Source organism: Montipora capricornis, unplaced genomic scaffold, assembly GCF_036669925.1.
Source record: "Montipora capricornis isolate CH-2021 unplaced genomic scaffold, ASM3666992v2 scaffold_506, whole genome shotgun sequence".
NCBI lineage: Eukaryota > Metazoa > Cnidaria > Anthozoa > Scleractinia > Acroporidae > Montipora > Montipora capricornis.
This window is the reverse complement of record NW_027180246.1, coordinates 42,501-55,000: the sequence shown is the minus strand read 5'-3', so window position 1 is coordinate 55,000 and position 12,500 is coordinate 42,501. Positions and strand designations below refer to the sequence as shown.

The 12,500-nt window shown below is 40.4% G+C and overlaps 1 protein-coding gene and 2 pseudogenes across 1 annotated transcript in view; 2 read left to right on the top strand and 1 right to left on the bottom strand.

Annotated features, from left to right (window-relative positions):
* LOC138036855 (uncharacterized) overlaps positions 1-1,669 on the bottom strand; it is a 12,525-nt pseudogene extending 10,856 nt beyond the window's left edge.
* LOC138036846 (uncharacterized) overlaps positions 1-12,500 on the top strand; it is a 178,462-nt gene that overhangs the window by 128,105 nt on the left and 37,857 nt on the right. The gene's annotated exons all lie outside the window — the stretch shown is intronic.
* Positions 1-12,500, top strand: part of LOC138036851 (chitin synthase chs-2-like) — a 56,341-nt pseudogene that overhangs the window by 34,755 nt on the left and 9,086 nt on the right.

Sequence of the window (12,500 nt, the reverse complement as noted above, 5' to 3'; positions counted from 1 at the left end):
TACCTTCATTTTACTCAGAGCCTCATCGTCGCTGTTGGTCTCTTTTGCAGCTGTTTCACAGCAGTACCAGAAGTGGTTGATAATGTGATCTGACCACTGACTTATTTTCTGCAGATCCTTTGAACTGCCAGTCTAATAAAATAAAACATTGTACCACTCATGTAATAATAATTTCAGTAATCATTATTACATTATGCTGCAGGTAGAATTTTATTTTGGGATAATTATTTCAAATTCATTTTATTTGTGGTGTGGAGATGATCAATCTCGTCCACTGGCTCCCCAGGTTTTGGAAAGAAAATGGACTCAAGAGCTTTTGTTACAGTACATGTAGCTGCCAGCAAGCATGTCAAATAAACAGTTCCACACAAAGGCAAAGGCATAGTACCCAGCAGCCACCTAAACATGGTTATGATTAAGATAATGGAAGGCAGGTGTCTTATGGTGGAAGAAACTATTGCTTATTCCGCTTGGTGGTTAGCGATTCAAATTAGCACTGCTGCTTGCCATGGTTTGGCACAACAACTCTGTACATGTACTGCTCAAAAATTGCAGATAAAGTGTGACAAGCTCCTAATTTTCCTGGGTCCTTCCTATTATGCAATCCACAGAAATCTTCCTAGTTTTTGTCCACTGAGTAATGCAAAATACACTCTTTACTGCACTAATGTATTTTTTATGGTTATATACTTGAACCATTTACTTGTCTCCTGACCATGAGTTTTGTCAGTTTTGTATAACGTTTGACCAGGAGTATATATAGTGATGTCACTGTTTCATGTAAAGTCTTTGGAGGACAGCTACATGTAGCTCCTTCACTGGTTTGGGTCCATGTACATGTATAACATCCAATTTTCTTCCTCTTCTCGTTTACAAATTTTCTTTTCTTTCGCTACTTGCACTGCTTCATAACTTCTATAATATTCTCAGAATACAATATATTACAAAAATCAATTTTAACACAAGCCATTGGGAAAGATTTGCTAAAAAGTACCAGTTACATTAGGTTCATGTACCTGGACATTTGTTTGTAGGGTATAATTTACTTTAATAGTTCTTATGCTTCAGTACCATGTTATTTTACCTTGTTAATGCACTTTCTAATGCTCTTGGCCTTATGCCATACATCCAGAGAATGAAAAATATCTTGAAACAGGCTTCCTGAGTCGCAAGAAATGATAAAGATGAAAAAACTAAATTATGCATGCACACAATTGGTCAGAGTGATGCAGCAGGAAAAAAATGTTAGCACTGCATACAGTATTGTAATGAAATAATCTTATTTCTTGTTTGCTGCCTCAGAAAAAGATGCAAAGTGAGATAGCTTCTACTGTATTAACCAAGGCCATGCAACGTATTGTTGTACTACAAAATGTAATACATGCTTGCATCTCTGCAACCCAGTTCACAACAATGTTGCACATTTTGTAGCTCCATTGTGTGGCATGTGACTATAACTGGATCAAATATAAATTTGTTTTACAAACTCACCCATCATCTTCTTTATACTGGCTGAAGCATCTGTCACAACTTCAACCACTTTCAAAACATGCTTGATCCTCTGCAAAATGTTTTCAAGGGCTTTTTTCTCCATGTTGACTGACTTCAGCTCGACAACTCTCTTGTCAAGTACCTCTAAATCAATTATGTAGCCAGTAGTCATTTCCATCAGAAAATAACAAAGATTCTTGGCTGTAAACCCTGGAGAATCACACTGACCATCACCCATGACCACCACATTTTGGCCTTGCAACTCCTGGTTGATTATTGTCTGTTGCCAAGTCCACCATTCATTAATTGCAGGAATACAGTAAAGCTTTTGAACACGACAAAATGTTGACCTCGACACAAACGACAAACCCAGAAACTTAGCCAACCTTTCCAGCTGTGAAAAGTTATTTCCAGAAAGGAGAATAGCAGCACATGCCTGCAGATTATTGGCAAGGACACCATTCACCTTGTGTGAACTCCAAAATTTGCCCTCATGACCTGCTTGACATTTCCACTTTATCAGCACACTGGTGCCACATATAGTATGGGAAACTGTGGTTGCTAACAGACATTGTGGATGACGACACTTCTCTGCAAATAGTTGCAAAAGGAGATCAAGGGAGCACATCACCTTTGTTCCTACCACAAGAGTAATTTCTTTTTTGAGTTGGGCCTGCTCTTCCAGACGATTGAATTTACTTGCACGCAATGCATTTTTTACATAAGGAACTGGTTGAAGAGGTGCCACATGTTCAATATTGGTTATCTCTGAGGATGAGGACAAGTCTGATGCGTCAGTCTGAGTAGATACTGAAGCAGTTGGTTCACCCTGCTTACTCTGTGTTTCAACCAAGGAGCCCAACTCAATCATCTCATCCCCAGACTCTTCCTCCCTAAAGAAAATTGATATAAATGTATCAACATTCATAAGATGCATTAAATGTAGAATATGTTAAGATGTGTCAGCAGTAGTTTTCTAAAGGGCATCACTTCTCAGACCTGTAATACATGTCATCTCCACCGTCAGTTGAACTTTCACTCATATCCTGATCCTCATCTAGATCTCTCAGCCCACTGAGATAATTTAAAGTACTGAAGAAAAGGACAAAAAAAAGAAATACAATATGATAAAAAAAAAATTATGTTCTTCGTGGACGAGTGCATTCGAAATTGCAGTTATACCATGATCCGAAGCCTTTTACAAGACACAGACAAAAACTGATCTTTCATAATTATTATGAATTTGTAAAAAAAAAAACAAATTGTTGGCAAAAACCTTATAATGATGCATCAGAACTATCATCACTGGCACTGTCACTGTCACTGTCATGGTCAGAATCATGATCACTTTCCAAAATGGACACCTCTCCATTCTCCACAACAAAGCTTGAATCTCCTACTGTAGTAATTACACTCCCAGTAATATCCACTTCATCATCAACACTGAAACAATAACCATATCAACAAGACTGAAGATAGATGGATGAACATAGTGTAATTTACTTAAATAAACAGAAAAATACCTACAGTAAGTTCTGTGCCAAAAAAAATGGTTATGAAGAGCACTCACTCAAGCCATGTACATGTGGGCTGGTGAGATTTCCCCCCCCCCCCCCCCTCACCAATAAAAAACTTGCTGTGCTGTCCCTGCTCATTGTGCTAACTTGTCATAACAGGAGGAAATAATGATCAACAAAGGAAATCGAGAAAGCTTGTATCAAATCATCATTATCATTACATCAGGTTTATTTGCATGTTGTTAGATATACATATAACAATACCTAGTGTCCTGTAAAACAACTGGGCTCTGAAGAACGGGCACGTTGCCAGCTTTAGAAGGAGTTGACGTCAGCCCAGGGTGAAAGGGTTCTAAAAAGTACAATGTATATCAAACAGCAACAAAGAGTTTCTCATGATAGCATCAAAGTCATTGTACCTACAATAAATAGAACAATAGGAAAAAACCAAAACTTGAGCCCTTCCTTTTTACCGAACAAAAATTATCATTTACCGTGGGCTTCAACAGCTAAATCCAGACGCTTCCTGCCACGTTTCACAGCAGAAGCCAATTGCTCCTTGTGCGTACCTACAGCCATCATTCCATGCAAACTGACGAATAAAAAACACGACAAGCGAAATCATAGTACGTTCACTGAATGGACGACAAAGGATTAAAGTGCTAAAGGGAAACCAATAATCAGCGTAAATACTAACCCCATTCTTCGTCTCATCTCCAAGGATAATAGATGTTGTGCGAAGGCCGTGTCAGTGGAATACACGCACATACACTTTATTTTTTTCCAGCTCTGATAGACATCTTTCGCTATATAAAGCTTTTGATGTGCCTCCTCCCATCTCCTATTCCTTTTTTTCTTCTTTTCTTTGGATGCAAGGCGGCTACGAGGTGTGAGAACCTTTCGACCCGAGCCGCTTCGTAATCCGCCTTTCGTGGACATGAATTTTATCTGGACAGAGCCCAAAAACCAACACAATATGCCATCAAAGTCCTTCGCATGTGACGAAACTGAAGGTTGGATATTTTAAAACAACTTTGGCACCTCTCACTGTGTCGATTAAACAGGATTTCTGTCATCGATCATAGCGTTGAAAAAAGAACTGTCTGCTCAAAAATCAAAGAGCCGCACATGCGCAATAGAGTGCTACAGGCCCTTTAAAGTAATTGGTCACTAAATCGACCCGTGGTGACAAAATTTTAGACGTATTTCTTACCAACAGTCCGCACCTATGGAAAACACCAGCTTGGTGCGATCAGATCATCTTTCAGTCCTGGTCTCTACTAATCAACCTGCAAGACCTGAAAGGAGATACGTGTCCCTCAGGGATGTAAGAGAACATCGAAAACTTGATTTGCAGCATAAACTTAAGGCATTCGATTTGAACCTCATCGATTCCTGTGTAAACTTGGACGAAGCAACTAACCTCTTAAGTTACTCTGTAAAGATAATGCATGACGAAAGCTGTCCACTCATCAAAATTAAGGTATTCTCTCGAGATCCTCCTTATATGACGCCCTTAATCAAATTCCCTTTGCCGGAAAAGGAATAAGCACACCAAGAAAGGACGTGAACACGACCTACAGGAACGCATTAACAATCTCATCCGAAGAATCAAATGCAATCTATTTTCCAGGAGAACAGAAAATATGAAACTGGATCAAAGAAATGGTGGGACACTGTACAAAAAGATCACGAGAAGAAAACGCGGCAGCCAGAATGTCAGTTCTTTCTTAAGGCCAAGCACAATCAACCAGTACTTCAAAGAGATAAATACAGATCCGGCATATTCCATCCCTCAGCGATTTCCCCTTCCACCTGGCAAACCTGACCTGACCTGTTCAAAGGTTCTTAGCACAGTAGAAGGGTACAGCACCAGGTCCAGATGGGCTTCATTGGATGTGGAGAGATTTCTCCCACCTCCTGGCTCCGGGTATTACGAAGCTGTTCAATCGTTCATTGCAAGAACCATTTTTGCCCATTTATTGGAAACTTGCCAATGTGACTCCCATCCCTAAGGAATCCCCTTTAACGAGCTGCAATCAACTACGACCCATTTCTCTGACAAATATCATAACTAGACTCTTTGAAAAGTTAATACTCAAGTTCGAGCTGTTTGACGTCCTCGAGTCTCTCATAGGACCTGATCAATTCGCCTACAAAGAAAATTCTAACACCACAGTGGCGCTTGTGAAGTCCCAGCATTATTGGCTGAAATGGTTAGACAGGAACGCAGACTTTGCACGGGTATTGTCATTCGACGCCAGCAAAGCATTCGATACTGTTCCTCATTACATCCTCTCTGACAAGCTTAAGGCAACAGATATAAACCACTATGTGATCAACTGGGTCCTTGACTTTTTGAATCAAAGAAAATAGAGGGTCGTGGTTGATGGAATAACGACAGAGTTCGTAGACATCAATAGAGGCGCGCCTCAAGGAACTGTCCTTGGCCCCATCTTGTTCTCCTTGATGGTTAATGACATACAATTAGCTGACCCAAGAAGAAACCTTATGGTGAAGTTTGCGGACGACGTTACCAGCATCCCTGTAAGCAGAAGCCAGCACTGACACGACAATTAATGAAGTTAACAGCATGAAACATTGGGCTGCCAGCAATAGAATGACATTAAACCTTTCAAAAACGTGGGAAATGCTGATATACGGGAAGAATACCAAGCCCAACCCACAACTGGTTCTTTATATCTTATTGTATCTTATTGTAGTTTAAATTTATATATTTCTCAGAATTTCCATCAAGACTCTTTCTTTATATCTTATTGTAAATTTTAATTGTATCTATAATTCATAATTTCGATTGTAAAGACTCACGTCTGTTGAGTCTGATTGTTTCCAATAAAGATTGATTGTTTGATTGATTGATTTACAAAATACCCTGTGCCGATTGTAATTGGTGTTATGTAGGTGAAACCGGCCGTTGCTTTGAAACCCGCAAGAAAGAACATATTAGGAGTGTAAAAACATGTGGTAATGGGTCAAACATTGCGAAACATGCATGGTCATTCGGTCATCGCATTGATTTTAATCATTCTCGAGTTATCGACAAAGGCTCTTTTCGTATAAGAAAAAATTTGGAGGCTTGGCACACCTCTGCTAACAAGCATGCTGACAATAATTCTAAGCCGATTCCTAATCAGTATAGTGTCCACGCTTTTACAACTTGTACGTTATTGTACCTATATTTACAATTTTGAGGAGAAAACCACATAATCAAGCCAAAGTACATTGCTGAGCATGCTATCCCATGGAAATCTGCTTCTTGTGCTTTTCAAGCCATGAAAAGAACTTTTTCGTGTCTTGTCCTACCAGCGGAGACAATGTGCTGTCTTGGGAGTGCTTATGAAATCTGTTGTGCGTAATTCGAAAAGGGCACAATTTGTGCAAGTCCTAAGCATGTCATCGTCTTTAGCACTTTTTCATGTAGAATGAGCCCTGGGTAAGGGACAGATCTTTGTTGCTTTATCAAACTGGGTTTTAATCTAGTGAATCCCAGATGCTGCTTTGGAGGCAGTGATAATGGCACTGTTTGTTTTATTTGCCCCCATTCTTTGAACCACCTTTTTGCTGGTGAAGTTTTAAATTTCCTGTGCTTTGTCACGTTTAATTTTGTTTCCCAATCTTCCTTGTCTAGTTCACAAACTTCTTGCATCACCCTCGATGTTCCACTTCTTCAGACAGTAATGCCTCAACTCGAGCAATGCTCAGTACAAGAAAGCTCAGAGGAGAGTAAAAACTGAGCATTGTGTGACAAAAAAATTAAGTGAATAAATTTAAAGAATACTGTATAATACATGTCTATATTTTTAATTCAGAAGAAGCAGCAATCAAAGACCTTTGCGAACTGACAGATAAATAAGACTAAATTAAGTCTTGACAGTTTTCAAGAATTGTTAAAACTTCACTCTCTTAAATAACCCTTGCTAAATATTACACCATGAGATACACTTTGTTTAACATGAAGAGATTAAAGAAAATTAATATTTTTATTAATGGTAGGAAAGGATTTCGCGAAAACCGACCGAAGTAAAACACTCTGATAAGAGTGGGAGGGATGGGTAAAATATGGATCACTGAAGCCATATTATTACTCAGTAGCCCCAAACACAACTGCTAAACAACCAAATCAATTAAATATGAACCCTATTGCACAATATTACAATTTGTAACACAATCTGACAAGGTGAAATATTTTGAACAACATTAACAATGCTCGCGTTCGGTAATTATAATTTTGAGGCCCCAAAATCATACAAACGAAATCAAACGACTTCATTGCCATTAGGTATTTCAAACACCATTGTGCCATTTTATATCCAGCGATCGCGATTCCAGAGCTCTAAAGCGTCACACAATAAGTGTAGAAATGCATTTAATTAAGCCACCGTACGATGGAGCTTCAAGTCAAATCGAAGCCTGATGTAGATCGTGAAAAATCGGTAAATTATTTTTGATTGTTATGCTTGTTAATTTGAGACTGCTTCTTACTGGACACTTACAATTTTTCAAAGAATTAAACACGAATTCTGTTCATTATTCTAGCTTCGGATTGCTTGGGTTCTCACTATCCTCCATCTTTGTTTCCACGCTTAAGGACGTTCGCGCGAAAATTTTTCAACATTGATTTTTTTCTGAAACTTTTACCACTGTAAGATGATGAGTTAGTTATGTCAGAAATGTAAAAAAAAATGGGGGTCACCGACTTCGTTTTGGAGAGAACATGCCCGGAAAAACACCCAAAATGTGACAAAATCGGGCTTCGTTAGCGAATAAGGCCAGTGTCTGTAAACCCAAATATATTGCAATTAAATCTTTGAAGTGAAATCTTCTCTGCCAAATATTGTTTAAGTGGACTTATTAAGTGAATTTAGTCAACTGGTGAGGTTCCTTAAAGATCAAGTTCGCGTTTAGCGACCACAGTTTCACGCGCCTTGCAGCCGCAAGATGGCAGGATTCGATGTCCCGTGAGCAGAAATCTTGAAATTTTTTTAACTTCCCACATTGATTTTTTGTTCATTTTTGGACAACGTGGAGATAATTGTAAATAAAATCCGTTTCTGGAAAGAAAAATAGGGGTCACCGAACGTCCAAGACCGTTAAATCAAGGCAAAGCTATAGCAATGGCCTTTTGCCCTATCATTTCTTATTTTAGTACTTAGCGCGCGCGCTCGTGTATGACGTGGCGTGTGCATTTGCGTGCGCAGTAAGGACGCGCACAAACAGTTGGCGCGAACGTCCTTAAAGCAATCACAGTTCATGTGAGAAAAGCACCAATCAGCGGTCTTTTTAGATCACTGTGTGCCAGGGTCTTCTTCCGACCCGCCGCCGCTATGTTGAAAGCCGAGAAGACCCTGGGAGCAAGGTTGGGTTCAGCGTTAAAAAAGCACCTACCTTTAACGCGTAACTATTCTAAAGATATATCATGCAATGAGTATCGGCCTTCCCCTACTCGAATAACTTTTCTTTCTTTTTTTAGACCTTCAACAGTTATTTTGATTATTGTTGGCGGAATGGTGTACTCGGGAATCAATATGAACGAAATAACGATGATGGTTCTCATCTGCATTCTCGTTATTGCATACATAATGGTGTGCTTATTTACGTCACAGACCTTCCAGTTAAAAGTGTCTAAAATATTAACGTTTGTTTTTGCTGTGATCATGTGCATTGTTTTCATCGGAGTTGCTGTTCAGGTCTCAAGGGAATTACGAGAAACAGGAGCTGAATCGAGAGTAGAAACAACTTCTAAGCCAAACATGACAGCTTTTCATGATTCTCAACCTTTAGAGAGTCAACTACCTGTTAGTGCCAGTTCACTTTATCTACTTGGATTGTCTGGCATGTTTATCGCTGCAGCAATATTACACCCAAAAGAGTTTACATGTCTCTTGCACGCGGTGTGGTATGTCCTGTGTCTGCCCTCTGGTTATCTTCTTCTGACAATCTATTCCCTTTGCAATCTAACGGACAGGTCAAGGGGTATGTTATTTCACGTTAAATACTATCATTATTTAAATATGATTTCAATAGGAGGTTTTCACAATACGTCATCGCCGCCATGTTGGTGGACGAAAACAAGAGATTTCTCATTAGCTCTTTTTGTTCGTCCGCCAGCAATTGTGAACTGCAGCAATGTTATCTGTGTCACTAGAGATTGGTTCCAAACCACCTATAGTACGGTTTTAAAATTATTCCATGAGCGCACGTCTACCGCCGCAAATTTTCACCTTGGTATCATTTAGCGAGATAATACATTTCATAGGTCAATAATTAATATAACAGAGATTTACAGCGCCAATGAAAAGGCTAGTTATCATTTCCAAACCCTTTAGCGCGCATCCAGGTATTTTTGGCTCATTTTACAAGACAGGGAAAAGAATAGACCAATGTTGCACGCCAATGCAAGTCTTTCCGGGTTAGGATAAAGGTTGTTTGTGCAAATCATTTGCATGATGATGTAGCATTTACTTTTAAATGATATGGGTGTGTTTTCGCGACATTCGCTGTCTCGCCTAATGTTCCTGAAGGTGTTTTGTTGGAGACTTCGTGAAGCGACTTAAAAATGATACGTGTTTTCTTGGGTAAGATTATATTTCGTTTAGATAATATGAGGAGAGAGCGCGCACGAATATATCATTTTGAATAATATGGCTTCCCTTCGCTTGCCACAGACGTTTTATAGGAGTTTTCGTGTCTTGAAGAGAGGACCATGCCACAGAAGTTAGCATTTTCAGATGAAAATCGGATTTTTTCACAATCTCAGTCCCGCAGTGCTTCTTTAAGTCCAACGAGTATTGCTAATCCCTCTTCATACAATTCATTTCTGGCAAAGAATGGAAACGAATCTAAAGAAACTAAACATGATCCTTTAAATATCCCGTCTCAGTTAAGTAAAGAACAATGAAAGCGAGAAGACCACATAGAAACCTCTCCATATTCAGCTGTGTCTGCATTAGTCTCCGCCTCGACATCGATCATGACTGATATAGACGCAGATCAAAAACAAAGAAGTGAAGATTATTCGATGATGACATCGTGCACGCCATTGGCATTTACGGGTAAGTATATTTAACAATTATTCCATGAGCGTGCGTTGGATATGAGATGGTAATTAGCCAATGAGGCGCGTAGTTGGCCACATACCCAGTCTCATATCCAACAAGCGCGAATGGAATAATTGTTTTATTAAATTAAGTACGAAATACGAGCGAAAAAAGAAAGAAAATCCGAGTGAAATTGAAAAGGCTTGATAAAGATGTGATGTTGTGTAATACCTTGTGATCAGACAGACGTAGGCTCATCACAAAAACACTTCTTGCCTTTTCGCGTACTTCTAAACGTCGGAATTGATCCAAAGTTTCTACAAAAAATTTTTTTTTTTTCATTTTTGGCTTTATTCAGAGAGACATTTCGCTCTCTAGCGAAAACGTTTTTAGCGCAATCATTTACCACATAAGGTCAAACTAAGGTGTATGAGCTGATAACCGAGATTGAGTGAACCAATCAGAACACGCGAAATGCATCACTTAATAATCATACTTAATCGATTCTTTTAATTTATTATTATTCTATTCTCACTGCATAATTAATTAGCTCATGGCAGAAGTTTTCATCATGCGTTCGAATTCCCCCGTTTCCGAGCATGCTTATTACGGTGTTGATGCTTTGCGGTCTTAGAGTATATATTTTGTCGCCCCGCCTGAAAAGTGGTCATTTTAACCGTACTCCGGGACGACGGCCAACTTTCGCGTCTGTTCCTTGCACAGTCAACCGCCACCAGCATAGATGGCAGAACATCGTGTTCCCCGTCCACCCGCTCCCGTCGCTGCTGCAATCGTGGAGCATGCTGCCGTTGAGCCACCGCTAGTTGTAGAAGAACCGCCTGTTGTTGATCCGGTTATCGCACCGCCCCCGGCTCCAGTTCTAGCGGCGGACCCGGCCCCGGCGGTTGAAACCATGGAAGAGGTAATTTTCCTTATAATTTTGCTGGCCCATAGCCAGGTTTACGTTTTTTATCGTGTTTTACCCGCTGTCTGTCGCTTTAGTGCCTGCGTTTGTCTCCGGTTCATTTGTATTTTCTTTCCCGGTTCTTTTGTCTTGGGTTTGTTTCGGTAAACCTGTATACTCCTTTTTGTTTTTGGAACTATTGTTTCATGCTCTGTATTGTTTTAGGGCTTTTGTTTCCTCGTGTTTTCGCATGCCTCCGTGGCCCTCTAATGCGTTTTTTAGCCTCCGCACTTTAAGTTATGTAAAATCTTTGGTTTTAGTTCTTTTGCATACGTTTTCCACTAGTCTAGGCTATTTGTTGTTGCGTGGCGTTTCTAGCACCGTACCGCCGGTTTAGGCAATTGCGTGGACGTTGCTTTGGTATTCCACCAGTGAAGGCAACGTGTTGTTGCATGGCTGTTGTTGTATTCCGCTGGTGAAGGCGACCTGTTGTTTTGGCGCTGTTTTTTACGAATACCGCCGGTGAGGACAACATGCTGTTGTTGCGTGACCTCTGGTCAAGTCAACGTATCGTTGAGTAACTATTTGCATTTTCCACCGGTGAAGGCAACGTGTTGTTGCGTGACTGTTTTGTGTGTACCACCGGTGAAGGCAGCGTGTTGTTGCGTGACTGTTTTTGCGTGTGCCACTGGTGAAGACAGCGTGTTGTTGTATGACTGTTTTGCGTGTACTACCGGTGAGGGCAACGTGTTGCATGACTGTTTTGTGTACCACTGGTGAAGGCAGCGTTTTGTTGCGTGTTTTTGCGTGACTGTGTTTGCGGGTACCACCGGTGAAGGCAGCATGTTGTTGCGTGATTGTTTTTCGTTTTCCACCGGTGAAGGCAACGCGTTTGTTGCTTGACTGTTTTTGCGGGTACCACTGGTGAAGGCAACGTGTTGTTGCGTCACTCTTTTGCGTATGCCACCGGTAAAGGCGACGTGTTGTTGCGTGCTTGTTTTGCGTATACCACTGGTGAAGGGAACGTCTTGTACTTGCGTATACAGCTGGTGAGGCAACGTGCTGTTGTGCGACTGTTTCTGTGTTCTGGTACGAGCAACGCGTTGTTGTGATTCTTTTTGTGTGTACCTCTAGTAGAGGCAATCTAGTGTTGTGGTATACCATTATGGAAGGTATTACACGTTGCAAGATATTGTTTATAAAGAGTAAATTTGAAGTTTAAGTCATATTGATTTGGGCTGTTTATTTTGTCATAGGCCGCTGCCCGTATTAAGGCTCTTGAGGACAAGATTAAGTCGTTGGAGCAGCTGAAGACTTTAGAAAGTTCAGAGTCAGCTCTCACAGCCTTGCGTCGACATATCAGTCGCCCTACCGCGATGTTCGATAAATATGAGGCCCTTGATCTCCTACAGTCTCTAGTTCGTTTGGCAAGAAACGAAAGTCACAAGAAAGCAGACGAGTATGCGGCTGCTCTTGATGAGATCAGAGCCAGGACTGATGCCTTGGACCACCTTCAGCTGCAACGCCTTT